This window comes from Sus scrofa, chromosome 4 (genome assembly GCF_000003025.6).
Source record: "Sus scrofa isolate TJ Tabasco breed Duroc chromosome 4, Sscrofa11.1, whole genome shotgun sequence".
NCBI lineage: Eukaryota > Metazoa > Chordata > Mammalia > Artiodactyla > Suidae > Sus > Sus scrofa.
The window spans coordinates 10512153-10537259 of NC_010446.5; the positions used below are offsets into that span (position 1 = coordinate 10512153).

A 25107-nucleotide genomic window follows, 5' to 3' on the forward strand; every position below is an offset into this window, starting at 1 on the left:
GGTACTCAGGGGTCAAATTGGAGCTGCAGCTGCCGGCCAGCGCCACAGCAACATGGGATCTGAGCTGCATCTGTGACCTACACCACGGCTCACAGCAACACCGGATCCTTAACCAGCTGAGCGAGGCCAGGGATCAAACCCGCATCCTCATGGATACTAGTCAGGTTCATTACTACTGAGCCATGATGGGAACTCTTTGATTAGATTTCTTAACTCAGTGGTGTGCTGAGCTTTGGCATAAGAAGAAAAAGGCTGCTTATTAAAGTACACAGTAATAATGTTATTAGTTCAAAGAAATGATTGGTTAAAGCTTTAAACTCTTTCGAATCTTTACCAATATATATCTCTTACCTTCCCCTAAAGTACAGAGAATTTCTTAAGGTCAAAGGCAAATTTATCACTTGGACATAGGGTTGCAAGTAGTACAGCTTCATTGAAAACATGGTAAAATATAGAAGCAGTAGATCATGATATTCTGGGAAAACGTAAGATGCGGTTACATCTTAGCTGAACTCAGCTCGTACAAGGCGAATGGTTAAGCAAAATGTAGAAACTGTATTTTGGATTTTTATCCTGCTTGAGAATTTGACCCTAGAAATGGTCCCTTGTTCCAGGAGAGAAGGGATGTAGCAGGCAGTGATAATAGTGATATTATAGTGATATTATCAATAATGATCATATTGCCAACTATGATCTTTGAACGAGAACGGTCCAGTTCACTAGCAGTAGCTCCCCAAATCCCAGGCCCTGGATCTGGGAAAAGGTGAGCCCCAGAGCTTTGTCAGAGTCCTTCCGCTTAGAGGGTTACCTTCTCAGGCAAGAGGGTGTGTGCATCAGAGAAGCTCTCCCACCGGCACGCTTTCTGTTCTTGCACTTCGAACATGATTGAGGTTTTTTTTACAAAGATTCGTGGTGATCCTGTGTTGTCATCTGGTACAAAGCAGCATATGATGAAGTGTCAAGTTTGGGTCACGGGACTTGAGAGGGCAGTGGGATTGATGAGAGCGGCAATAGTTACCTTAACACTGTTGTCCACAGTTGTTTATCTCCTTATTTACGTATTTATTTTTGTTTTCTAATTTCTGATTCTGAAGATTCCGGGCTGCGCCGTGACCCTCTCCTTTGGGTCTCCTTGGTCAGGGTCACACTGTGTTGCAGTGACCAGTCCACACTCTCCTTGGAGCCTGAGATCCCTTTGGGATGGGAACTCTGCCCTCATCTCCATCTCCCTGGCACCTTCGGAGCTGCCTGGCATGTGGCGGGCGTGACATTCTCTTGAGCAAACCAAGCCATCACTAGCCTACGGCCCACGTGTGATCGCTTTGTTGTTTTAGTTGTCAGGGCTGCTGTAAAAAATGCCACAGACTGGGAGCTTATCAACAACAGGCATTTATTTCCCACCATTCTGGAGGCTGAAAAATCTGAGATCGGGGTGCCAGCGTGGTCGCCTAAGAGCCCTCCTTGCGTTGTGTGCTCATGGAGTGAGGGAGCTCTCTGGGCTCTGGCCTATAAGGGCACTAATCCTGTTCATGAGAGCTCTACCCTCATGACCTCCCGAAGGCCCCACCTCTTAAAACCATCACGTTGGGGGCCTAGGATTCCAACGTGTGAATTTGGAGGGCACCCGAACATTCAGACCCACGGCACCTGTTGTTAATGTGTAATGTACGTGTAACGAAGCCCACATACCTCATGGTTACTTTTGCACGTGTGTTGGTTTAAAACCTGACGTGGGAGTTCCCGTGGTGGCTCAGTGCTTAACGAATCTGACAAGGAACCATGAGGTTGCGGGTTCGATCCCTGGCCTCGCTCAGTGGGTTAAGGATCCGGCGTTGTGTAGGTGGCAGACGTGGCTTGGATCCCGAGTTGCTGTGACTGTGGTGTAGGCCAGAGGCTACAGTTCCAATTCAACCCCTAGCAGGGGAAGCTCCATATTCCGAGGGTGCAGCCCTAAAAAGACAAAAATAAATAAATAAATAAAATCTGAAATGGCAGACGCTTGGAGACAGATGGGAGAGGGGAGTGAAGGGAGCTTGCCCCGGTGTGGGCCATGGAAGGTCTCCTGGTAACAGTGTGAATCCTGGACCAAGCACAGCAGATCTTCCAGCCTCGCTGGTGCATGTCTCCCGTGTTGAACATGAACTCCCGACAGGTGAGGTCTGGGTAATTCATCCAAGCAGGGCCACAGAGGTTTGGAAATGTCCTTAATAAAACCTCCTCATCTTGGAGTTCCCGTCATGGCTCGGCGATTAGCAAACCTAATGAGCATCCATGAAGATGCGGGTTCGATCCCCGGCCTTGCTCAGTGGGTTAAGGATCCGGTGTTGCCATGAGCTGTGGTGTAGGTCACAGATGTGGCTCGGAACCCACATTGCTGTGGCTGTGGTATAGGCCAGCGGCCACAGCTCCAATTCGACCCCTGGCCTGGGACCCTCCATATGCCGCAGGTGTGCCCTAAAAGACAAAAACAAACCAAAAAGCCCTCCTCATCTTATGAAAGTGTATTTCTTTTTTTTCAAACACAGTTTGGTTAGAGCTGAGGGGTAACATGAACCTATAGGAAAGTCGCCTTTCCTAATTGAGGCTCAGGGAGGCAGTGGTAGGGAAAAAGTTGGATTAGGAGAGCACTTTGAACTAATTGCAGTGTTAGCATTTCCAAGTGACTGTGGAAACAACTGAGTGTTCACAAGTAGTGTCTGCAGGGCCCCCTTGAATGTGCAGATAAGCTAGTTACCTGTGCAGTGATCACACTGAATATTTTCTCACGAGTTTATAAAAGGAATTGAGGAGTTCCCGTTGTGGCTCAGTGGTTAACGAACCTGACTAGTATCCAGAAGTACGCGGATTCCATCCCTGGCCTTGCTCAGTGGGCGAAGGATCCTGCACCACATGAGCTGTGGTGTAGGTCGCAGACGCGGCTCAGATACTGAGTTGCTGTGGCTGTGGTGTAGACCGGCAGCTATAGCTCCAATTTGACCCCTAGCCTGGGACCCTCCATATGCCGTAGATGCGGCCCTAAAAAGACAAAAAATTAAAAAAAAATTTTAAAAAGAATTGATGTTCTTTACAGTCTATTTTCATAAGTTTGGTAAACATTGCCCTGGTAATTTTTTTTACATTCTTGCTAAGTCCTCCGAATAATATAAATTCCAGCCTAAGTTAGAAGGATCATTGCATTGTAAATCAACTATAATAGAAAAGTAAAAATCTTAAAAAAGAATTATCGTGAATTCTGAATAACAACTACCGTGGTAATTAGCTAACATTGGTTGAGTGTTTAGCATGTTTTAGCCACTGTTCTGGGGGAGATTTTTATTAAATAAGTCATTAGGAGTTGGACGTATTACAGAGCTCTTGTAATTGAACAGGGTTATGGGTATATATGTTTATAATTTTATTAATAGGGAGAGAATGAATCACGGCTAGGAAAAAACAGCAGGTGATAAATAAGCCAATAAAATTGTAAGATGAATTCACTAAGGAGCAGGAGTAATTATTTGAATTATTATTTTTTGGTTTAATTAACATATATTAAGTGTCTTCTGGGTAACAGGCCCTGTTAGGTACTTTCACATTTGCTGTTTTATTTAATTACGATGCCTTCTTCACGTCCAGATAAGATTTCCCATGGGCTTCCTTTGACTAATGAGTTATCCTACCTGATGTGTCTCAGTCCCATTTGTGCCCTACAGTCACCTGGGGATCTTTAGAAAACGACAGTGCTGGTGTTTCATCCTTAGAGAGTGTTTAATTGTGCGGGCTCGGGACCCAGCAGCAGTGTTTTTGAAGATTTTCCTCCCTCCCCTGGTGAAGTCTGGTTGAGCTGGGGTGAGAATCACTGGGCTAGGCTGTTTGAGATGCTCTTTCTCTGGCAGAAAAGCATTGCCTTCAACTCTTCAGCGATAAGCTATTCTTGCAAACTTGGGGGAGTTGGCTGTGCCAGGTGGATATGAGTAAAACACCTGTTTTCCTTTGTCTGTTTCCTATTAATTGGGACGTGGGAAGTGTCAGAATAAGTATTGAATGAAGCAGCCTGGAAAAAGTTGCCCTCAGTGTCTGAGACCCGGAATTTCTGGGTGCCCTTATTTGTTACCTGGGTTTTGCTCTGGGTGGTTTCAGAAACATCATGCCAGGGACCTGCATATTTTTTTTTTTTTCTTTAAGAAAAAAGGGACTCTATTTAAGGAACTTCTACACTAAAGGTAATTCCTTTAGATGAAATGCATTCATTTGTACAGAGTATAGATCTGTGAATAAAAATGTTTAAGAGGCTATGGGAATTATGAAGAATTTTTTTTTTCTTTTTGTTTGGGGCCACACCTGTGGCATATGGAAGTTCCTAGGCTAGGGGTCAACCTGGAACTGCAGCTGCTGCCAGATCCGAGCCGCATCTGTGACCTAACCGAAGCTCATGGCAACACTGGATCCTTAACCCACTGAGCAAGGCCAGGGGTCGAACCCACATTCTCATGGATACTAGTCGGGTTCTTAACCTACTGAGCCTCAATGGGAACTCCTTTTTTTCTCTTTTTTCTTTTTTTAACGGCCACACCTGCAGCATATGGAAGTTCCTGTGCCAGGGATTGAACCTGAGCCACAACTCTGGCAACCCCAGATCCTTAACCCACTGCACCGGGCTGGCGATCAAACCTGCACCTCTGCAGCAACCTGAGCTGCTGCAGTGAGATTCTTAACCCATTGCACCATGACGGGAACTCCCTGGGTGCATTTTTGAGGACCAGGTTCTGGGGACACCAGGATAACCAAAACAGTGTCAGCCCTCGGTTGGCTTAAAGTGTCCTGGGGAGACAGTTCCAGCATTTCTTCAGCGAGGTCTGGGGCTGGGTGGAGGAGGTTGTTGGTCAAGTGACTGACTGTGTGTGAGCCCTGGGTGTTGTCGTTGTTGTTATTTTTAGAAACAAATGACAAGCAGAGGACAGCTCCCTCCATGAGTCACTGCCCAGTCACTCCCGAAGGGAAAAGAAAGAGGAACGAGGGCCCACGTGGGCTGGTTGGGACTTCCCTTGTGGCCTGGAGTGGCTCTGGGACTTGGCCAGGCTGGTGAAAGGGCTGTCAGGGGAAGAGGAGCATCTGGGCTCTCAGAGGACCACAGAGTCAGCTCTTAGGGCTGGGAGGGCCCTCAAGAGGTCACCAGGTCCAGGCAGGTTACCCCTGCAACCCACCTGCCTGCACATCCTGCATCTCTCTTCCCGCCTCTTGTGCTCGACCTCGTGAACCAGCAATTTGGCCTGCGGGCCTTTGCCTGTGCTGCCAGTTCTGCTTGGATCTCCCCTGCTGGGCAGATTCTAACTTGTCTTTTAGTCCTCAGCTTCAAAATCACCTTCTTAGGAAGTCTTTTTTTGTTTTGTTTTGTTTTTGGTCTTTTCTGGGGCCGCACCCGTGGCATATGGAGGTTCCCAGGCTAGGGGTCCAGTCGGAGCTGTAGCTGCCAGCCTATGCCAGAGCCACAGCAATGCAGGATCCAAGCCGCGCCTGCGAACTACACCACAGCTCACAGCAATACTGGATCCTTAACCCACCGAGTGAGGCCAGGGATGGAACTTGCAACCTCATGGTTCCTATTCGGATTCGTTAACCACTGAGCCACGCTGGGAACTCTGGGGAAGTCTTTCTTATACCCATCACTCTCCATCTCCTGCTGAATTAATTAAGACCCTTTTCTGTGAGTGTCCAGCACCTGTATTCACCCCTGTTGTAAGTCTTTTTCTTACTCCATTGTAATTGCCTGTCTGCCTGTAATTGCCCCTCTAATTGATGAGAACCCTTTGTGGCTGAGACAGTTTAATTCCTGGAATTATTCCCATGGCCACATGCTTGGCACAGTAGATAATTCTTGAAGGAATGTCCTCATTTGACAGCAGAGGCTGCAGGAGCTCGGAGAGGTTCGGTGACTGGCCCAAAGTCACACAGTTCTGGGAGACTGAGAAGGGACCGGAGCCCATGCTGTGAGTCTAAAGAGGACACAAAATCAGATCCAGTTTCTAGAGCCATAGTCTGGGTTCTCTCTGCCCATCTAGAGGGAGAAAGTCACCCTTGTCTTGAGATGACTGCTTTCCTTCTTGGAGAGACATATTTCTATCTTCTGGGTTTGTCTCTTAAGTGGTGAAAAGACCAGCCTACTTCTTGTTCTCGAAATAAAATCAGAAGAGTTTTGTGAGAGTAAGTATGCTTTTTGTTAATTTCTAGGACTTTTTCCCAGGGCCCTAAAATTTTTCCCAAGTGTAGAGCTTGTCCTGTTTTCTGTGTTGTAAGTCTGGTCAAAGAATCAGAAAGGAAGGAAAAAATCCTTTGTGTGGCTGGAAGACATAGCGAGCGGAATCGGGAGAACTGTCCTTTTCCCGTGTGTACACCTGTGCTTGGTGGTGTGTGTCATGTGGTATGTGCACCTGTGTTCCATGGTGTGTGTTCTGTGCTGTTCCTGTGTGTGCACCTGTGCTTGGTGGTGTGTGGTGTGTGCACCTGTGCTCCGTGGTGTGTGTTGTGTGCTATTCCTGTGTGTGCACCTGTGCTCCATGGTATGTGTTGTGTGTTGTTCCTGTGTGTGCACCTGTGCTCCATGGTATGTGTTGTGTGTTGTTCCTGTGTGTGCACCTGTGCTCCATGGTGTGTGTTGTGTGCTGTTTCCGTGTGTGCACCTGTGCTCGGTGGTGAGTGTTGTGTGGTGTGTGCACCTGTGCTCCATGGTGTGTGTTGTGTGTTCTTCCTGTGTGTGCACCTGTGCTCGGTGGTGTGTGGTGTGTGCACCTGTGCTCCATGGTGTGTGTTGTGTGGCGTGTGGGGCATGTGCACACGTGTGAAGTCTTTGCTTGTGAATATACTTAGGTGGTTCTTAAATTGAAATCTCTTTTTCTTTGGCCACTGAGCAGTTTTGTGATTATTCTTGAAAAGGCAATTTTAAACCTCACTCAGAAAACCTGTTCCGGCAAACTGGGGGCTGCTGGCTGAGCAGCAGGAGTGGTTGACAAGATGGGCTGATAACGCTCTCCCACGACAATTGGGCATGGCCCCCAAGCCTTTTGTGAATAAACTGGGGCTGGTTAAGTGGCTTCCGGTAGTCTCAGCACCTGATGAAAAGCAGAGAAAACACTAAGGCAGCTAAAGATTTAATCAGAATAAAGACCAGAAAGCGACATTCTTTACCTCTCCCAGACAATAATAAGAGTCTCTAGACACTGCAGACCTTGCTCCGGTCTTCACACTAAGTGCTGGTGAATGGGTTTGAATGGGATATTGTCTGCCTATGGTTTTATGAAGGCTCCTTTTGATTCATAAGTTTTTGTCACTCTGAGAGATTTTGAGGGTGAAAAGGATGGGGTAACGTACATGCTTGTTTTCCTTTCTCTGTGGTGTAGAAACCTAAACCAGGAAGTGATTCAGGGTTAGAGTGACTAAGACCCGTTCAGATTCAAGTTTGAGCCGAGCGTTTTGCTGAGACCAAGACTCGCTGCTGTAACCCAGAGTCCAGCATCCTTCGTCTTAGAATTCTGAGCCTGAAAGGACAGCCTGGCCCCACCCTCCCACCCCCACCCCGGACAGTGTGGCTCAGCCAGGCTGTGCCTTAGTCAGAGACGAGTTTGATTTGGGTTTGTTCTTTATTTACTTGCTGTGCACCCTTCAGCAAGTTACTTAACTTCTCTGAATCTCCATTTCCTTTTTTTTTTCTTTTTTAAATCTCTGTTTCCTCATTTGTAATATATAAGACTATTTTGAACATTAAATGAGGAAAATGTTTGTGAAACACGCTCTGTAAACTCTAGTGGCCTGGGGAAATGCTGTTTAGATCGAAATGCTATTGGACAGAAATGCTGCATTGGGTCGTTATTCCTGGGACAGGAAAAGATAATGGTGTTAGGATTAACTGGGGGCTTTTTATCTTCTGGGGACTTGTGAGGTGCTTAATCCTTGCTTTAACTCTCTTTTACAGGGGAAGAAACTGAGGCCTGGAGTTTGAGTCATTCACTCAACGTTACCAAGTTGGTAAGTAACAGAGCTGAATTTGACCGTGGCTGTCTGCCTTCAGAACTAAGAGCTTCATCTGAATTATCTTAAGCTTTGCAACAGCCCTAGAAAGGTGAGGTTCAAAGAAGAGAAGTAACTTGTTCAAGTTCATTCCCCTGATAAGGGGTTGTCTTAGTCCACCCAGGCCGTCGTAACCGAGTGCCATAGACTGGGTGACATAGAAGCAGTGGAAATTTAATTCCTGTGGTTCTGGAGGCTGGGAAGTGTGAGATCAAGATGCTGTCAGATTTGGTGTCTGGTAAAGGCCAATTTCCTGGTTCTTTGTGCTATTACCTCACATGCGGAAGGGCAAGGGAGCTCTGTGGGGTTTGTCAGGGCACTAGTCCCACCCAGGAGGGCTCCACCCACATGACCTAATCCCCTCCCAAAGGCCCCATGTCCTAATGCCATCATATTGGGGGTTAGGTTCCAACATATGAATTTGAGGGAGACACACACAGTCCACCGTAGGGGTTGAGTCAGTATTCTTATCCAGCAGCCTGGCCTGAGAGCCTTTCATCAGAAAGGGAGATCCATGAGCGTCAAAAATGAAGAGAAATCACAACAAAATGGTTATGTGAGCTCAAGATATGACAGCATATGGGGCTTCTGCATCCAGGTGGAGACTGTAGAGTCTGGGATTTAAGGTTTCAAGGCCACAATGGGTTTCAAAATGGAACCTGGGCTCAAGGGGGAACTGAACACAGGAGCCTTAAACATTACATGTCTTCATGAAAAGGGGCTAGAAAAACTCCATTACTTTGAGAAACAGAGAGGAAGCTTGTTTTGAAAGAAAGAAGTCACCAGCAAGAAATTTAAAACCTGGGGCTGTACCAGATGTGGCTGTGGAATCTATGTTGTTATGGCCGTGAGATATGAGACCCCTGCAGCTGAGAAATTAACATAAAAACTGGTCATCTATTGTGGAAATCCCTAGCACAAACACATAATCACTGCACAGGGATGCTTCAATAACCCATACCTAACAGGAGGCCTACAGGATGAACTACCTCCTCTGAAGATGAGTTCACAATCAAATCATATGGACTATTCAGGAAATGAATGGCTTTGAGTTGAAAGTAATAGAACCATCTAAAAGAGATGTTAAAATAGTATATTTTATTGATTAAATGATTAAAGATGATACAAAGATGTAACAAAAGAAGGAAAAAGAATAAGTTGATTGGAAGAGCAGTCACATGGAAATGGGAAATGGTCACTGAAATTAAAATCCAACAAAAAGATTAACTGACAGAGTGAAAGAGAGAATTAGTGAACTGGAAGATAATAAGAGTTTACATTTGTGAAGACCTTAGTATGTGCCATATATATATACTGTTCTGTGTCCTTGCACTAAGTTATTTAATCCTCGGAACAAAATTAAAAGGAAGGTATTACCCATTTGTATTTGACAGATCAAGAAACTAAGGCATAGTCATTTAAGCCACTTGCCCAAGGTCATTGAGCTTATAATGATGGAGCTGTCTAGCATAGCTGTCCAGCATAGCTGAGAGTCTGTGCTTGCAGTTATTACACTGAAGAAAAATCAAAGAATAAGCACTACGTGATAAAGAGGTGGGAATATGGTAGAGAGGCATGGAGGAAAGAGAGAGAGGGTACTTCTAGTCTCAACAGAGGGACTAGAGGGGGCCGTATGAGAAGACATAATGTTTAGCCCTCTCTTCAGATCACCTCCTATCCTTAGGTTCCAAGAATTTGTGGTCAAATCACAAGTTTGTGACTCTTAGCAGGGGCAGAAATATTCTAAGGAGGGTAGCAGAGCCTCAGTTTCCTCTGTAGAATGCATTGACAGGCTGATGTTTGCCAAGGGTCTCAGGTGGGGGGGCGGGGGTAGGGGGAAGAAACCCTGATTTGTGGCATTTGCTGATTTCTATGGTATAAATATTTCCGCCGTGACCAACTTCAAGCTGTCCACATGATGTCGCTGAACACAGGCTTGGGAAAAGACGTGCACAGTTGGCTCTTTTGAGCCAGGCCGAACCAGCTCCAGCACACCAGTAGCTCTGAGGCTCGGACGTTCCTTCTGTTTTAAGCTCTGATCGCTGGGTTGTGTATCTAAGGAGCGGAATTTTCCGTAATACGTGTGACATCACAGGGGCAGGAGGAGATGATGGGACAAGAGTGGAGTCTGTCCCCCTTTCTTTCCTTGAATTGAAAAAAAGGGAAAACATTTCGTGAGTGGGCGGAGAGACTGGCATACTTACGACGCTCTTGATGCCAGTGAAAGTGAGTCCTAGTTCTTAGAAGGCAATTCAGCAGCATCTGCCAGCATTTTGGGTGCATGTACCCTTTGACCTCGCAATTCCCCTTCAAGGATTTGATCCTAGCAATCTTATTTTTCCTCTAGTTACACATGTGTGTGAAGGTATGTGTAATGTATGTTCATTGCAGCATAATTTATAATAGCAAGACCCTGGATGCAACTGACATAAATGCATGTCAGGAATGGGTTGATTGAAGGAATTCTGGTATATCCTTGCAAGAGAATTCTGGGCCACTGTTTAAAATAGTTGGTTGTATATCCCAAGAAGGAAAGAAGGAATCATCTCCACAATATAGTCTCTTTTTTTTTGGTCTTTTTAGGGCTGCCCCTGTGGCATATGGAGATTCCAAGGCTAGGGGTCGAATGTGAGCTGTAGCCACCACGCCATAGACACAGCCATGCGGGATCTGAGCCACGTCTGCAACCTACACCACAGCTCACGGCAACACCAGATACTTAACCCACCGATCAAGGCCAGGGATCAAACCTGCATCCTCCTGAATACTAGTCAGGTTGGTTTCCACTGAGCCGCCATGGAAAACGCCTATTCTTCTTCTTTTTTTTTTTTTTAAATTATTTATTTAATTAATTTATTTATTTATCTTTTTGCCATTTCTTGGGCCGCTCCCGCGGCATATGGAGGTTCCCAGGCTAGGGGTTGAATCGGAGCTGTAGCCCCCGGCCTACGCCAGAGCCACAGCAACGGGGGATCCGAGCCGCGTCCACAACCTACACCACAGCTCACGGCAACGCCAGATCGTTAACCCACTGAGCAAGGGCAGGGACCGAACCCGCAACCTCATGGTTCCTAGTCGGATTCGTTAACCACAGCGCCACGATGGGAACTCCCCCCCCCTTTTTTTTTTTTAATTGAAGTGTTTTTTTATTGTTGACATATAACCTTATATTAGTTCCAGGAACATAACATAATGACTGGGATGTATTGTGAAATGACCACAAGACGTCTAGTTAATTAATACGCATCCCCACACAGTTGCAAATTCTTTTTCTTGCAATGAGCACTTTTGAGATTTACTCTCTTAGCACCTTTACAAATGGACACAGTTTTATTAACTGTGGTCACCACACTGTACATTTCATGCCTGTGACATTTATTTTAGAACTGGAAGTTTGTACATTTGACCCTCTTTAACTTGCTTCCCCCAACCCCCAACCCTGGCAATCACCAGTCTGTTCTCTGCATCTATGCTTAGGGATTTGTTTTTGTTTTTTAAATTCCACATAAAAGTGAGATAATACGGTATTTGTCCTTCCCGGATTTATTTCACTTAGCATAATGCCCTCAAGGTCGATCCTTGTTGTGGCAAATGGCAGGATGTCCTTCTTTTTTATTGCTGAATAACAGTCCACTGTGTGTGTATATATATATATATATATATATATATATATATATATAGTGATATATATAACAGTCCACTGTGTGTGTGTATGTATATATATATATATATATATATATATATAGTGATATTTATATATGTCACATTTTCTTTATCCATTCATTCCAGGATACGTTTTTAAGTTTTTTAAAAAAATGCTATATGCAGAAAAAGTGTTTGTGGTATGCTCCCTCCCACGTGCGGGAGGAAAAAAAGGCGAGGGGCGGGGGATTAGTGCTTTATGCAATCCACACACATACACGCTCGATTCCATATAGACTTTGCTGGAAGGACACTGAAAAAGACAGTGATTGTGGGCAGTACTGTTTAACTCTTGAGGAAAAGCCTAGGCAGTGGTAGGTCTGGGTGGGTGGAAGATATCTTACTGAATATCCTCTTTTTTTAAATTTTTTAAGCATAAGCATATGGTGTATATTTGTTGGTAAAAACAAACTAACCAAGGAGTTCCCGTCTTGGCTCAGTGGTTAATGAATCTGACTAGGAACCATGAGGCTGTGGGTTCGATCCCTGGCCTTGCTCAGTGGGTTAAGGATCCGGCGTTGCCGTGAGCTGTGGTGGAGGTTGCAGATGTGGCTCAGTTCCCGCATTGCTGTGGCTGTGGCGTAGGCCGGCGGCTACAGCTTCGATTCGATCCCTAGCCTGGGAACCTCCATATGCCGCAGGAGTGGCCCTAGAAAAGGCAAAAAGACGAAAAGAACAACAAAAAAAACCCCAAACTAACCAAAACTTCACTTTGGGAGCTTTCCACATGGAAGCCCTATTATTATTATTATTATTATTTTCTTAGTTGCTCCGGGGCACGGGGACTTCCTGGGCCAGAGATCAGATCCAAGCCACACTTGTGACCTACACCGCAGCTGTGGCAATGCAAGATCCCTGAACCCACTGTGCCGGGCTGGGTATCAAACCTGTATTCTGGCACTGCAGAGCCTCCACTGATCCCATAGCCCCACAGTGGGAACTCCTTATTTTTAGAGGAGATTGGCAGGTCTCTGTGGGGTTGCTGATCCCCAGCATCTATCGAGCACATGCTAAGTGCCAGGCACCTGCCCACATTGTCATCCGCTGCAGGTCTCTCCATTGCCTGATGCTGCCTGGACCCTACTGGCAGCCTGGTCAGCATGAGATGAACAATAATCCTATTTGCAGGAAGGCGGGGGGGTGTCTTTGTGTGAAGTCATGTGGCAAACAAGTAGGGGAAGTGGAATTCAACAGCAATCTTAAAAGCGCTTTGGGAAGACAGGGGACCCAGCTGCTGCTTAGAAATCCCAGTTGTCCCGAAGGCATCTCAAGCCTCTCCCTCCTGCCACTCGTCGCTGGCATCTCTCTTGGGACCACATGGAAGTGTTGTCTCGGTGTGAATGTTTCCAGCTCTAAGGTTCTTTGCTCTGGAGAGCCGGAGCTGTGTTTCTGGGCTGGATGGATGAATCACGGGTGTGTTTAGAAACCACAGGGGCAAGGAGAATTTGTCCTGCCATGTCCTCCTTTTTTGGCCTTATCTTTTCTTCACCACTCTCTCTTGTTGAGTTCGCATCATCAGAGATCTAAGCAACATTAGCTCTGTTCACTTAAAAAGAGTGACCTTCGGGGCCTTTCTTAGCAAAATAGATGTTCCCAGAGATGCTTTTAGTGTTGCCCTTGTTGTTTTCCGCAATCAGCCACTTTTCTAACCCACCGGGAAATGTTTTATGGAACCGGAGGCTTGTTTTCTTTTCTCTCTCTCTTTTATCATTTAGTAGTAAATTCAGTAAACAGGTGATTCATTTTGAGAGGGCCGTTGTTAGGATGTTTTGTGATTCGATCAACAGTAATTCAAATGGGCAGGAAGACTAGAGTGAAAACTTGAGTTCACAGACTCAGAATCGAAGAAGCTGACCTATTATTTAAGAGTGTAACACCATCTGGGACACTGGGATGAAATTCTTGCAAGGGAGGGCTGTCTGCCCCTGCTCTTGGCTGTTGCTGTTTTGTGGGTCCATTCAGAGAGCATCCTTGAGCGCTTTAAGTATCACTGCCCATTGTGCAGTGTGCGATGTAGTGGTTTTAGTTTACTGTGAGATGACTGTATATCGACAGTACTATCTCTGCTCCCCTAACAGTAATTCTATCTTCGCTGCCTGAATGAAGATACAGAGTAGGTTGAAGTGCTATTTCTTGCGTGAGGCCTGTCCTGACTCCTCCCTGTGCTCCCATGGCTCTGTGTAGCACTTAATTATAGCAATTATTTTATTGGCTTTAAATAATTGTAATTGTTTGTAGCTCTCTCCACCTCAGACCGAGTGCCAGGAGACATGGCTTGGATCATCTTGCTTCCTCTGTGCATATAAACCGGCATGCAGCTTATGTCACAGCACTTCCAGTTTCATGAGTTAGGATTCTTTTGATGCTGTAATAGAAGCCCAACCTGAACTGGCTTCCACAGTAAGGGGATTTGCTGGTTTATGCAGCTGCAAAGTCCAGGGATGGAACTTAAGGCATGGAAGCTTAAATGGTGGTGCTAAGGCTTACACAGGTTTTCTTCATCTCTCAGTGCTGCCTGCTGTTTCTTTTCAGATTGTGGTGGCAAGTTATCTGTCAGCAGTTCTAGAGCAGAAAAAAAGGCCACTTTCCCACCAGTTCAGTGAAAGTCTCAGAATTGAGTCTCGAAGTCGCTGATTGGGCTTCCTGGGTAACATGCCTGCTCTGATTGGTCTTCCCTGTGTAACATGCCTCTTCCTAACCAATCCCGTGGCCAAGTGAATGCAATGATCCTATTGGACCCCTCGGGTCAAATGCCTGCCCCCTGAAAAAGCTTGAGTAGGGTCTGCACCTCCCAGAGCCCAAGGACTGAGAATGGGAGGGAAGGCAGACCTTCCCCAAGAAAATCTGGGACCCATTTGTGAATGGACGGTAGACAAGAGCAAGGAAGTCCGATAAAGTAGCTTTTTAATCAGTGTTTACTCAGTGAATGAATTAACAGATGAATGAGCAAACAAGTGCTGCTGATGATTGTGTGAGCTGGTTATACAATACTCAGAGTGGGGTTTTAACAGATGGAGCCTTTGCAGAGAAGAAGATAAAAGAGAGCATTGAAATCAAGTCATATAAGGGTGACAATAAATTAGCTGAGATGTTTAACAAGAAATAGGAGACATAGGATAGTGTTTCCAAATGTCTGAAGGGCATTCATGGGGATGGAACATTTGCTGGATTCCTGCTTTGTGTCATAAGTGCTGAACTAGATGCTCTAATTGCCATCACCCTATTTTGATTTTCATTTTATTTTTATTAGACCACCAATTTATGTTCATTATAGAAAATGCATCAATTCCCATTGTGGCTCAGTGGAAATGAACCTGACAAGTATCCATGAGGATGAGGGTTCGATCTGTGGCCTTGCTCAGTGGGTTAAGGACCCAGCCTTGCCTTGAGCTGCGGTGTAGGTCACAAATGTGGCTTGGATCTGGCATGGCTATGGCTGTGGCCAGCAGCTGAAACTCCAATTTGACCCCTAGTCCAAGAACTTCCATATGCCGCATGTGCGGCCCTAAAAAAAAAAAAAAAAAAAATCACAGAAAAGAAAAAAAAGATCTTCCATAGTCTACTTAGGGCTAATTGTTATTAATATTTTGATATATATTCTTTCAATCCTTTCTCCCTGCTTTTAGATGCATTAAAAAATTCTTATTCAATCTTGATAGTTGTTTTTGTCAGAGACAAACTGTGGCTTAGAGAGTTTAGGAACTTGTCTGACTGAGGTCCCAGGCCTAGGCATTAGAATTCTAGGGCCAGAATTTGGTCCACATCTATCACCCTCAGAACCCCCCTCTTATTCCCTGGTCTTTGATTTACCTGCTGCCTAACCAGCAATCTGTGTAGTAACTAATAAGATTTTTTTTTAATGGTTCTATTCTGAATCTTGATTTTTATCATTCTTGGTTTATCCATGCACTCATCTTTTTTTGTGTACTCAGAAAATATTTCATTGGGTGCTTTGTGGGTGCTGGGGGTAGCTCGGTGAACGGGGCAAGGACCCTGCCCCTCCTGGAGCTGACAGTCTGGCTGAGTTCCACATCACTGTAAATAGCTAAATCCACAGCCTCTAGGGATGTGCAGATCTGGGATCCTGTCAACTACACCAGTCTCGCTCCTCTTTCAGGAGCAACCAGCAAAGCAATCCTGTTCTCAGGTTGACTCCCTCCATAATAGTGAGAGGGCTGCCAGCAGGGCTTCTGTATTGTCCAACACCAGGAGACACCACATAGAATACACATGCTCCAGGAAGTACAGAAGCACCATAGCCAGAAAGCTCGTCAACCTGGTTTTATATATGCCCGCTGCCCAAGACCCCTTTCCTAGAGGGAGTGTGTTTGTGCTGAAGGATGGGAGGTTTAGGGTGTGTGTTATAGGTCTGCACCCTCCCAGGGCTCTGCCCACTGATCCAGGGTGTGGCACAGCATGGTGTGCATATGACGACCCTGTCTGCTGAACTCCAGATCACAACCCATGGCGTGAAGCAAGCTTAGCTCAACAGGAGGGAAATATACGTTCCTTGCATATGGCCTACCCTAGGTACTCTCCATGGCTCCCCTTGCCCGGGAAGATGGGCATTATTATCCTCGTTTTACAGGAAAGGAAGCTGAAGCTCATTGGGAGCTGTGACTTGACCTCAGGCCTATCTGGTGGCCACAAATCCTACAAGCTTCCTCTTGATGCTCTTCTGACCTGGACACGTCTGGGGAGTGGGATCTGAAAGGTTCTGGGAGTTCCTGTCATGGCTCAGCGGAAACAAATCTTGACTAGGATCCAGGAGAAGGCAGGTTCGATCCCTAGCCTCGCTCAGTGGATTAAGGATCCGGCATTGCGAGGAGCTGCGGTGTAGGTCATAGACTCGGCTTGGGTCTGGTGTGGTTGTGGCTGGCAGGGACAGCTCCGATTCGACCCCTAGCCTGGGAACCTCCATATATCAAGGGTGCGGGCCTAAAAAGACAAAATAAAAATAAATAAAAGCTTCCGAATTTGGGTGATCTGATAAGTTTCATTCCATTCATTTATTTTAAATGCCTGGGTCCAGAAAGTCGGTCAGACCCTGGGGTATGGGATGGATGACTAAGGCCAGTGAGGGCCCCTGCTCCCAGGGAACTTGATGCCTGAGTTAAGTCAGTGGAAGAGCAATGATGTTTCTGCACAGTCCTTTGCTCAGGGATTCATTCAGCCTTGCAGGAGGATGTGTTAGGATGCTTTGAGGTGCAAGGGACAGAAAACCCAGTTCAAAGTGGATAATTGAAACTGACAGCGCTGAACCTAGCTAGAACACAGATTGGGACTTAAACCCACAGTTTTAAATTAGAATTACCCTGTGTCTGGACTCACCAAGATTCAGGTTCTTTATGCGTCCATGCAGGAGGAATTCAGCAAGAGACAAAGTGATTGGCAAGAATCAGATTTATCAGGATAGGATGCTTGTGAGAGATGCAAGCGGGCAGGAAAGGAAGCTTTGGCCTAGGATCCTGTGGGCTACAGATTTTATCATCCAAGGGGACTGGGAGTGGGCTTCCTTTCTGGGAGTAGTATCTCCTCCTTAGCATCCAGTAAGGCGTGTATTCAAATCAGCTGCAGGGCCCTCTTGGCGTTCTTGTCCTTGGTCTGAATCGGAAATCAGGCCTCATCCCATCCCCCACCCAATGACCTGAGGCAATTTTCGCACCTCCGCTTGTTAAGCAAGCCTGCTTTTTCTTTTCTTTTTTTGTTTGTCTTTTTGCCTTATCTAGGGTTGCTCCCTGGGGCATATGAAGGGTCCCAGGTTAGGGGTCTAATCGGAGCTGTAGCCTCAGGCCTACGTCAGAGCCATAGCAATTGGGGATCCAAGCCACATCTGCAACCTACACCACAGCTCACGGCAACGCCCGATTCTTAACCCACTGAGTCAATGCCAGGGATCGAATCTGAAACCTCATGGTTCTTATTCGGATTCATTAACTACTGAGCCGCAATGGAACTCCAAGCCTGCCTTTTCTTGAACTTGCAGGGGTCTCCCAGCATCCCCCATGTTTCCCTCTTTATCTGTGATCCCCTATTGTGACTTCTACAACCACCTGTGCCTACTCTGGTCCTATCAGAAGCAGTTGAGTGGTTCGTATAATCAAACATTGGTGAGGCGGGGTAGGCTTCAGGCACTCGGATTGGGCTCTAGCTTCATTTCTTTATGATTCTCTTGGCTCTGCACCTCTGTTGGCTGTTCTCAGGGCAACTCCCTTCATAATAGCGAGAGGGCTGGCAGCAGGGCTTCTGTGTTGTCCAACAGCAGGAGACACCACATAAAATACATATGTTCCAAGAAGTACAGAGGAGAGCAGCCCAGTGTGGTGGCCTGGCTGCTGGTACCTCTCAGACCTCAGCTTGCTTGTTCACATCCAGGGGAGAGAGAGTTACTGTCTCTCCCCAGAGCCAATGAACAAAATTTCTGAGCTTGCTTTGGATTGGATCATCTCAGGACACACCTCTGTCTGTCAACCAATCATGGTGATTGGCTTAGACCATTCCAGACCCACCCCTGGAACTGGAGAGGAGGTCTGAATGAATGATGCTGCTTGATGGGAGAGGAGTGGAGTAGATATTGAAGAGGCAACTACTGTTGGTAAGTGGAAGCGGTTTAGGATTTGGCTATAGAAGGATGAATAAGGTGTTGCCCTTCTCTTAAAAAGTTTATGTTCTGGAGTTCCCGTCGTGGCGCAGTGGTTAACGAATCTGACTAGGAACCATGAGGTTGCGGGTTCGGTCCCTGCCCTTGCTCAGTGGGTTAACGATCTGGCGTTGCCGTGAGCTGTGGTGTAGGTTGCAGACGCGGCTCGGATCCCGAGTTGCTGTGGCTCTGGCGTAGGCCGGTGGCTACAGCTCCGATTCGACCCCTAGCCTGGGAACCTCCATATGCCGCGGGCGCGGCCCAAGAAATAGCAACAACAACAACAACAACAAAAAAGACAAAAGACAAAAAAAAAAAAAAAAGTTTATGTTCTAATGAGCTTCCTGAGATTTTGACAGTGATCAGAGGAAGGGACATTTAGTTTTTCGGTGTTTTTTTTTTTTTTTTTTTTTTTCTTTTTTTCTTTTTTTGGCTGCCCAGTGGCACATGGTGTTCCCAGGCCAGGGATCAGATCCACACTGCAGGTACAACCTACACCACAGCTGTGGCCATGCCAAACCCACTGTGCGGGGCTGGGGATTGAACCTGTGTCCCCGCGCTCCCAAGACACAGCTGATCTCCTTGCGCCACAGTGGGAACTCTTAGATTTGTGGACTTCTAAGCACATTATGTGTTTTCTCAGTTCTGATAATGGCCTTGTCAAGTAGGTATTTCCATTGTACAGATGAGAAAACAGGTTCAGAGCGGTTAATTGGCTTACTGGCTGTCACCCACCTCGGAGGGGAGCGAGGTGCTTTGAGGCTTGGATCCCGCATTTCTTCCTCTCCTTTTTGTGATAGTCATAGAGAAAATAGATTGTTCACAGAGACTCTTCTAAGCTTCGCCTAACGATTCCTCTACAATAAACAGGGCCTTGGGAGTAGTTATTGCTTTTCATTTCGGGCTTTTATTAGAGGGATCCTGCCTGCTTTTTTCTTCAGCTAACTCTAGATGGGAGGGAAAACTCCTCTCCCTGATCCGGATAAGCAGCAGATAATTGAAGGAGCTTCTGAGAAAAGCAGAACCGCTGTCAGCTCACAATGCATTAGAAGCGATGCTTGCATTCAGATAATTTTACAAAAACGATTTCTCTCTCCTTTTGACTTTGCTGCCTGAGGCTTCCATTTGGTTTTAAAGGAATAGAGTAACTATTATGTAATCGTACACAATGCTTCTTTGCCCTGAGCCCGAGTTAACCCGAACGTTCACAACACAGAGTACATTTTTTGGTAAAGTGTTTATGTAAAGCCAGTGTGGTTCCTAAATTAAACTACCAGAACAAGGGCAGACATGCTGGATTTTCTGGTTTCCTCCAGACTCTGCAGAGACACAGCATCCAACGGAGCAGGAGATGATTTGCAGAAAATGACTTGTGTGCGGTGACAAAATATCTACATTCGGGGAGTTCCCGCTGTGGCTCAGTGGAAACAAACCCAACTAGTATCCATGAGCATGCGGGTTCAATCCCTGGCCTCGATCAGTGGGGGGAGGATCCGGTGTTGCCGTGAGCTGTGGTGTACGTTGCAGACGTGGCTCGGATCTGGTGTGGCTGTGGCTGTGGCGTAGGCCAGCAGCTGTAGCTCTGATTTGACCCCTAGCCTGGGAACCTCCATATACTGTAGGTGCGGCCATAGAAAAGCAAAAAATAAATAAAATTTTTTTTTAAATGTCATGGTGCCTGCACCCAGCAGGCATGTCTCATGCTTTGCTGCCAGGTGCAAGACCCTGGTCTGTTCATAGGTCTCCTGACCTCATGTCCACCCCGCCTGTTGTAATTTCATCCTGGGAGAAGGGACATCAAATGACGGGCGGTGACGCCTTAACCCATGAGGTTTGCAACTTAGATTCTGTGCTTTTCGAGTTCTTTTGTCTGCTTTTTTTCTTTTCTTTTAAGGTTACTACCGATGGTAATTAATTTACCTGTCCACAATTCCTTTAAGTTGTCTCTTAGGTCTTGGGTCTTGGGGATCAAGAGCTGAACAAATAGTCTCAGTTATGAATGGCTTTTGGTGGCCCTCCTCGGACCAGAGCTCCTCTCCATCTGTCCACACCGGCATCATTTTGGGGTTCTGATTTAATGGGCCTGGCAAACTTGTGAAAGAGGGGATGAGGTCTGAAGGTAAAATGCATAGGTGTCAGTGTTGGGTAAAAGCCAGAAAAACGGGGTTGCTGGGCTCATCTGGTTGACCCTGGAGGGTGCCCACTGTGGCTGTTATTAGGGCTGATATTTAGGGGTTATTCGTTCCCATGCCTCACCTCGCTCACTCGAATGGGATAAACACTCCTGTCATTGAGGTGGCAGGATTCATGGAACCTGGAAGCCGGCCAGCGTGTGTGTGTGTGTGTGTGTGTGTGTGTGTGCGTAGGCATGGACATATATGTACGTATAGATATGAATCTTGCTGCCTCAGGGACAGTGGTTTTCAAACTTGTCTGCAGTGTAGAATCACCTGGGGATCTTTTAAAATTCCAAAGCCAGGGCCACACACCAGATGAATTAATTCACTGATTCTGGGGCTGGGACACAAGCACTGGTAGTTTTTAAGCTTTCCAGGGGATTTTAATATGCAGACTAGTTTAGGGACCACTGGCATATGAGAATTACAGTAATAACATCACCATCATCATCCTTTGAAGATGAGGAGGGGTCGTGACAATGGCAGTGGTACTGGCCCCCGTTATCTTCTACCAACTGCTGCCTATATTCCAGGGAGTGTCCTTGGGTGTCTAACAAACAGGATCACATCTAATCTGCACAACAGCCCCGCCAGATGACTCTGTAGGTGGTTGGAGAAGGAAAGGAGCAGATCATGTCTTTGAAACCCGTGTCAGCTACAGAGTTTGCTTAATCGAGAGTGTCAGGTAACGTCTAGAAAGATGGAGTCATTGGGATCCTCATGCTGATCCCAGCATGACCACCGTGGTCATCATTGGGGTTGAGATTTAGGGGTTATTTGTTACCACACCATAACCTGGCCCATCCTGATGGATGCAACCATCCTTTTAATCACCACAGTGGATTTAGGAGTTGATATGCAAAAACATGTCTTGCAAAGTTATAAATTGAGGGTGAATTTATTTTGGCTTGTGGCTTGGAAAGAGAATTGAGTGTAGTAAGCCAGGCTATTAATCTTGGGTTCGTGAATTCATCCATCAAAATCAGTTCAAGGAATCAGGTGAAATAAAGTAATAAAACATTACCTTCTGTTTTTGTAGCGCTTTTCTCAATGGGGTATTTAGCGCTCTGTAAACCTCATACCATTGCTAGTCTTTCTGACACATCCTAGAAGGACCATCAGGTCTAAGTAGAGCTATGTGGTACTGCAAGGTAAAAATAGGAGCAAATTCATGTTGAAATCCTTATTGAACATCCATAGTGATGCTTGATTGGAGTCCTGAAGGGTAGTTTGGATGGGAAGTAGGTGAGTGGTGGGAAGGGTGTTTGTAGCAGAGGGAACAGCATGAGCAAATCTGGCACTTTGCCACAAGCTTCAGTATAGGTGTCTAATGTGGCTCGGATCTGGTGTGGCTGTGGCTGTGGTGTAGGCCTGCAGCTATAGCTCTGACTCCACCCCTAGCTTGGGAACGTCCATATGCCACAGGTGCAGCTGGAAGAAGAAAAAAAGAAGAGAAAAAAAAGTTAAAAAAAAAAAAAAGGTAAAATGTTGGATTAAAGGTGAATTCCAAGGTTCCTTCCAAGTCTAAATTTGGGTGATTCATTCAGAAACTCTGATGCAGGCACTCATTCTTAAAAGTGGCTTATTAGGTGAAAATGCTAAATAAATGATGAAATGGACACCACATACATTTCCCCAAGTCTGTGGGTTCAAACAAGACCACTGCCGGGGCAAGGTAGCATGCTCTACTCTGTCTTCCTTTGTGTGTTAGAACTAAGGGAGCTGGAGTTCCTGTTGGGGCTGAGTGGTAACGAACCCAACTGGTATCCACGAGGACTCGGGTTTGATCCATGGCCTTGCTCATTGGGTTAAGGATCCCGAGTTGCCTTGAGCTGTGGTGTAGGTCCCAGATGCAGCTTGGATCTGGCGTTGCTGTGGCTGTGACCCCTGGGAACTTCCATATGCCTTGGGTGGGGCCCTAAAAAAAAAAAAAAAAAAAAAGAAGAAGAAAAAACCGAGGAAGTGTTGCTTTCTCATTCAGCCTGTGTTCTAACACGAAATCGGCACCAGGATTTTAGAGGGGAACCTAAGTATACCAGTTAAGCTGCTTCTTAATTTGGACCATATTGGTTTCCTCTTGGAAAGATTTCCTTCTTGTTTTTTTTTTTAAACCTTATGCAATATCTTTTCTTCTATAGCACTCACACTCAAAACTGAGAATCTAAAATCTTTCCCTACTCTTTTTTTTTGGCTGCAGCTTGCAAAAGTTCCCAAACCAAGGATCGAACCCATGCCATGGCAGTGACCTCAGCCACAGCCCTTAACCTGCTGAGCTACCAGGGAACTCCCTCTTTCCATACTCTTAGCTCCTGTTTGACTTATCCCCATAGTACTATCTGAAGCTCTGTATTTCAACTATTGGGACTTTGTCATTGTGGCTGCCTTGGGGAGGGCTTGAATCTCACCTCCTTGTGCTACTTATCTGATTCCCTGGTTCCAGGACAGTGGACACACTGGGGATTCAAGAATACATGTAAAGCCCAGGCTGGGTTAACTCAGGCTGGACCGCTGCCATCTCTTTGGCCAGCTGCAACTGTTTGAGTGCACGCCTGGTGCCAGGCACCGTGCCCAGCTCTGTGCTGGCACTGGGGATGCAGTGGTGTCAAAACAGCATGGCTTTGGCCCTCGTGGAGCTCACAGGGTTCAAGGTACACAAATCACCAGACAGTTACAACTGTGTTATGTGCTGGCCACAAGAAACACCAGATCGTGACACCTCTCCCAGCAAGGGGTCTGACCTGCTGTGCTCAAAGTTCAAATGCATGGCCATGATGAAGAGCTCAGACCAGCAGTGGGAGGCTGCAGGCATTCAGAATAGTGTGTGATCCCACATGCAAGATGGGACCAGGGGAAGGGTTCACGATTAAGCCCACAAACAGCACTAGGGTTCCGGTGATTTGATAAAGTTCAGGACAAGGCTGTCCCCGGATATCTCCTCCCTGCCCCCTCCCCTCTGACGCCCCCAAACCAAAAGGAATGATTCTTTCCCTTTAATTTCCCAGGCTGTTTGTCTATATCAGTTTCTCTGGCGGTTGTGTTGCTTTGTATTATAATCAGGTAGGGTGTGTTTCATCCTTCCCCCCGCCCCCGCCACCCCATGGAAGGCTGTTTCAGGTGCTCTGTGTTCCCCCATCCCTGTGTGTGACCCTGGATGTGAATGTTGACCCATTGGTTCATGAGAAGCCCTATGGTTTACCAGTTAACCTTAGTATATAGGCCTCGTTCTTCTTGCATCTATAGCCACAGATGAAAAGAAGGCTCAGAACTGGTGAGAACAGTAGCAGGTAACACCCCTAAAAGCCCCTTAAGGCTCAAAGCCACCCAAGCTTCTGTTGACTGAGGCAGTCAGAGGGGAACTTCTATCAACTTGAGAATAGTTTGATATTAGCTTGTAATTAAAAGTTCAAAATAGGAGTTCCTGCTGTGGTTCGATGGGATGGGTAGCATCTTGGGAGCACTGGAATGAAGGTTCGATCCCTGGCCCGGCACCACACATTGAGGATCTGGCATTGCTGCAGCTGTAGCCTAAGTGGCAACTGTAGCTCAGATCTGATCCCCTGGCCTCGGAACTCCATATGCTGCAGGGCAGCCAAAAAAAGAAGAAAAAAAAAATGTTCAAAATAGGAATTCCTGTTGTGGCTCAGCAGGTTAAGGACCCACTGTTGTCTCTCTGAGGATGTGGATTTGGTCCCTGCCCTTGCTCAGTGGGTTAAGGATCCCCTGTTGCCACAAGCTGTGGTGTAGGTCAAAGATGCAGCTCGCATCTGGCGTTGCTGTGGCTGTGGCTCTGATTCCACCTGTGGCCTGGGAACTTCCATATGCTGTAGGTGTGACCATAAAAAGAAAGTTCGGAATAAATTGGTTTTTCTCTTCTGCATTGTGGCACCTAGTTTTCTTTCTGCCCATGTGATCCTGCTTCCATTCACAGAGTAACTAACCCCCAAGAGCCTGTGTTCCCTTCTGCCCCTCTGGCCCTTCCTCACCCTCTCCTTCAGCTTCTCCCCCATCTCCCTAGGCCACTTCTTCCACTTCTCCTTCATTTTTTTCCTCTCTACATGCTTCTCTTGTCGATTGCCATCTATTGTTCAGGAGTTCCCCTTGTGGCTCAGCAGAAATGAACTTGACTAGGATCCGTGAGGATCCCCAGCCTCGCTCAGTGGGTTAAAGATCCAGTGTTCAAAGTTCCCATCGTGGTGCAGCGGAAACGAATCCGACTAGTATCCATGAGGTTGCGGGTTCCATCCCTGGCCTGCATCAGTGGGTTAAGGATCTGGCATTGCCGAGAGCTGTGGTGTAGGTTGCAGATGCAGCTCAGATCTGGCGTTGCTGTGGCTGTGGTGTAGGCTGGCAGCTGTAGCTCCGATTAGACCCCTAGCCTGGGAACCTCCATATGCCTTGGGTGCGGCCCTAAAAAGGCAAAAATAAATAAATAAATAAAAGATCCAGTGTTGCCATGAGCTGCAGTGTAGATCACAGATGCTGGTTGGATCTGGTGTTGCTGTGTTGTGGTATAGGCCGACAGCTGCAGCTCCGATTCCACCCCTAGCC

At 46.5% G+C, this 25107-nt stretch overlaps 1 protein-coding gene across 17 annotated transcripts in view; it reads left to right on the forward strand.

Annotated features, from left to right (window-relative positions):
- The window catches only part of FAM49B (family with sequence similarity 49 member B), a 167259-nt gene that overhangs the window by 36016 nt on the left and 106136 nt on the right, over nucleotides 1–25107 (forward strand). For all 17 annotated transcript variants that reach the window (XM_021088605.1, XM_021088623.1, XM_021088609.1 and 14 more), the window contains 1 exon segment: nucleotides 7946–7998. The gene's annotated coding sequence lies outside the window, so the exon portion shown is untranslated.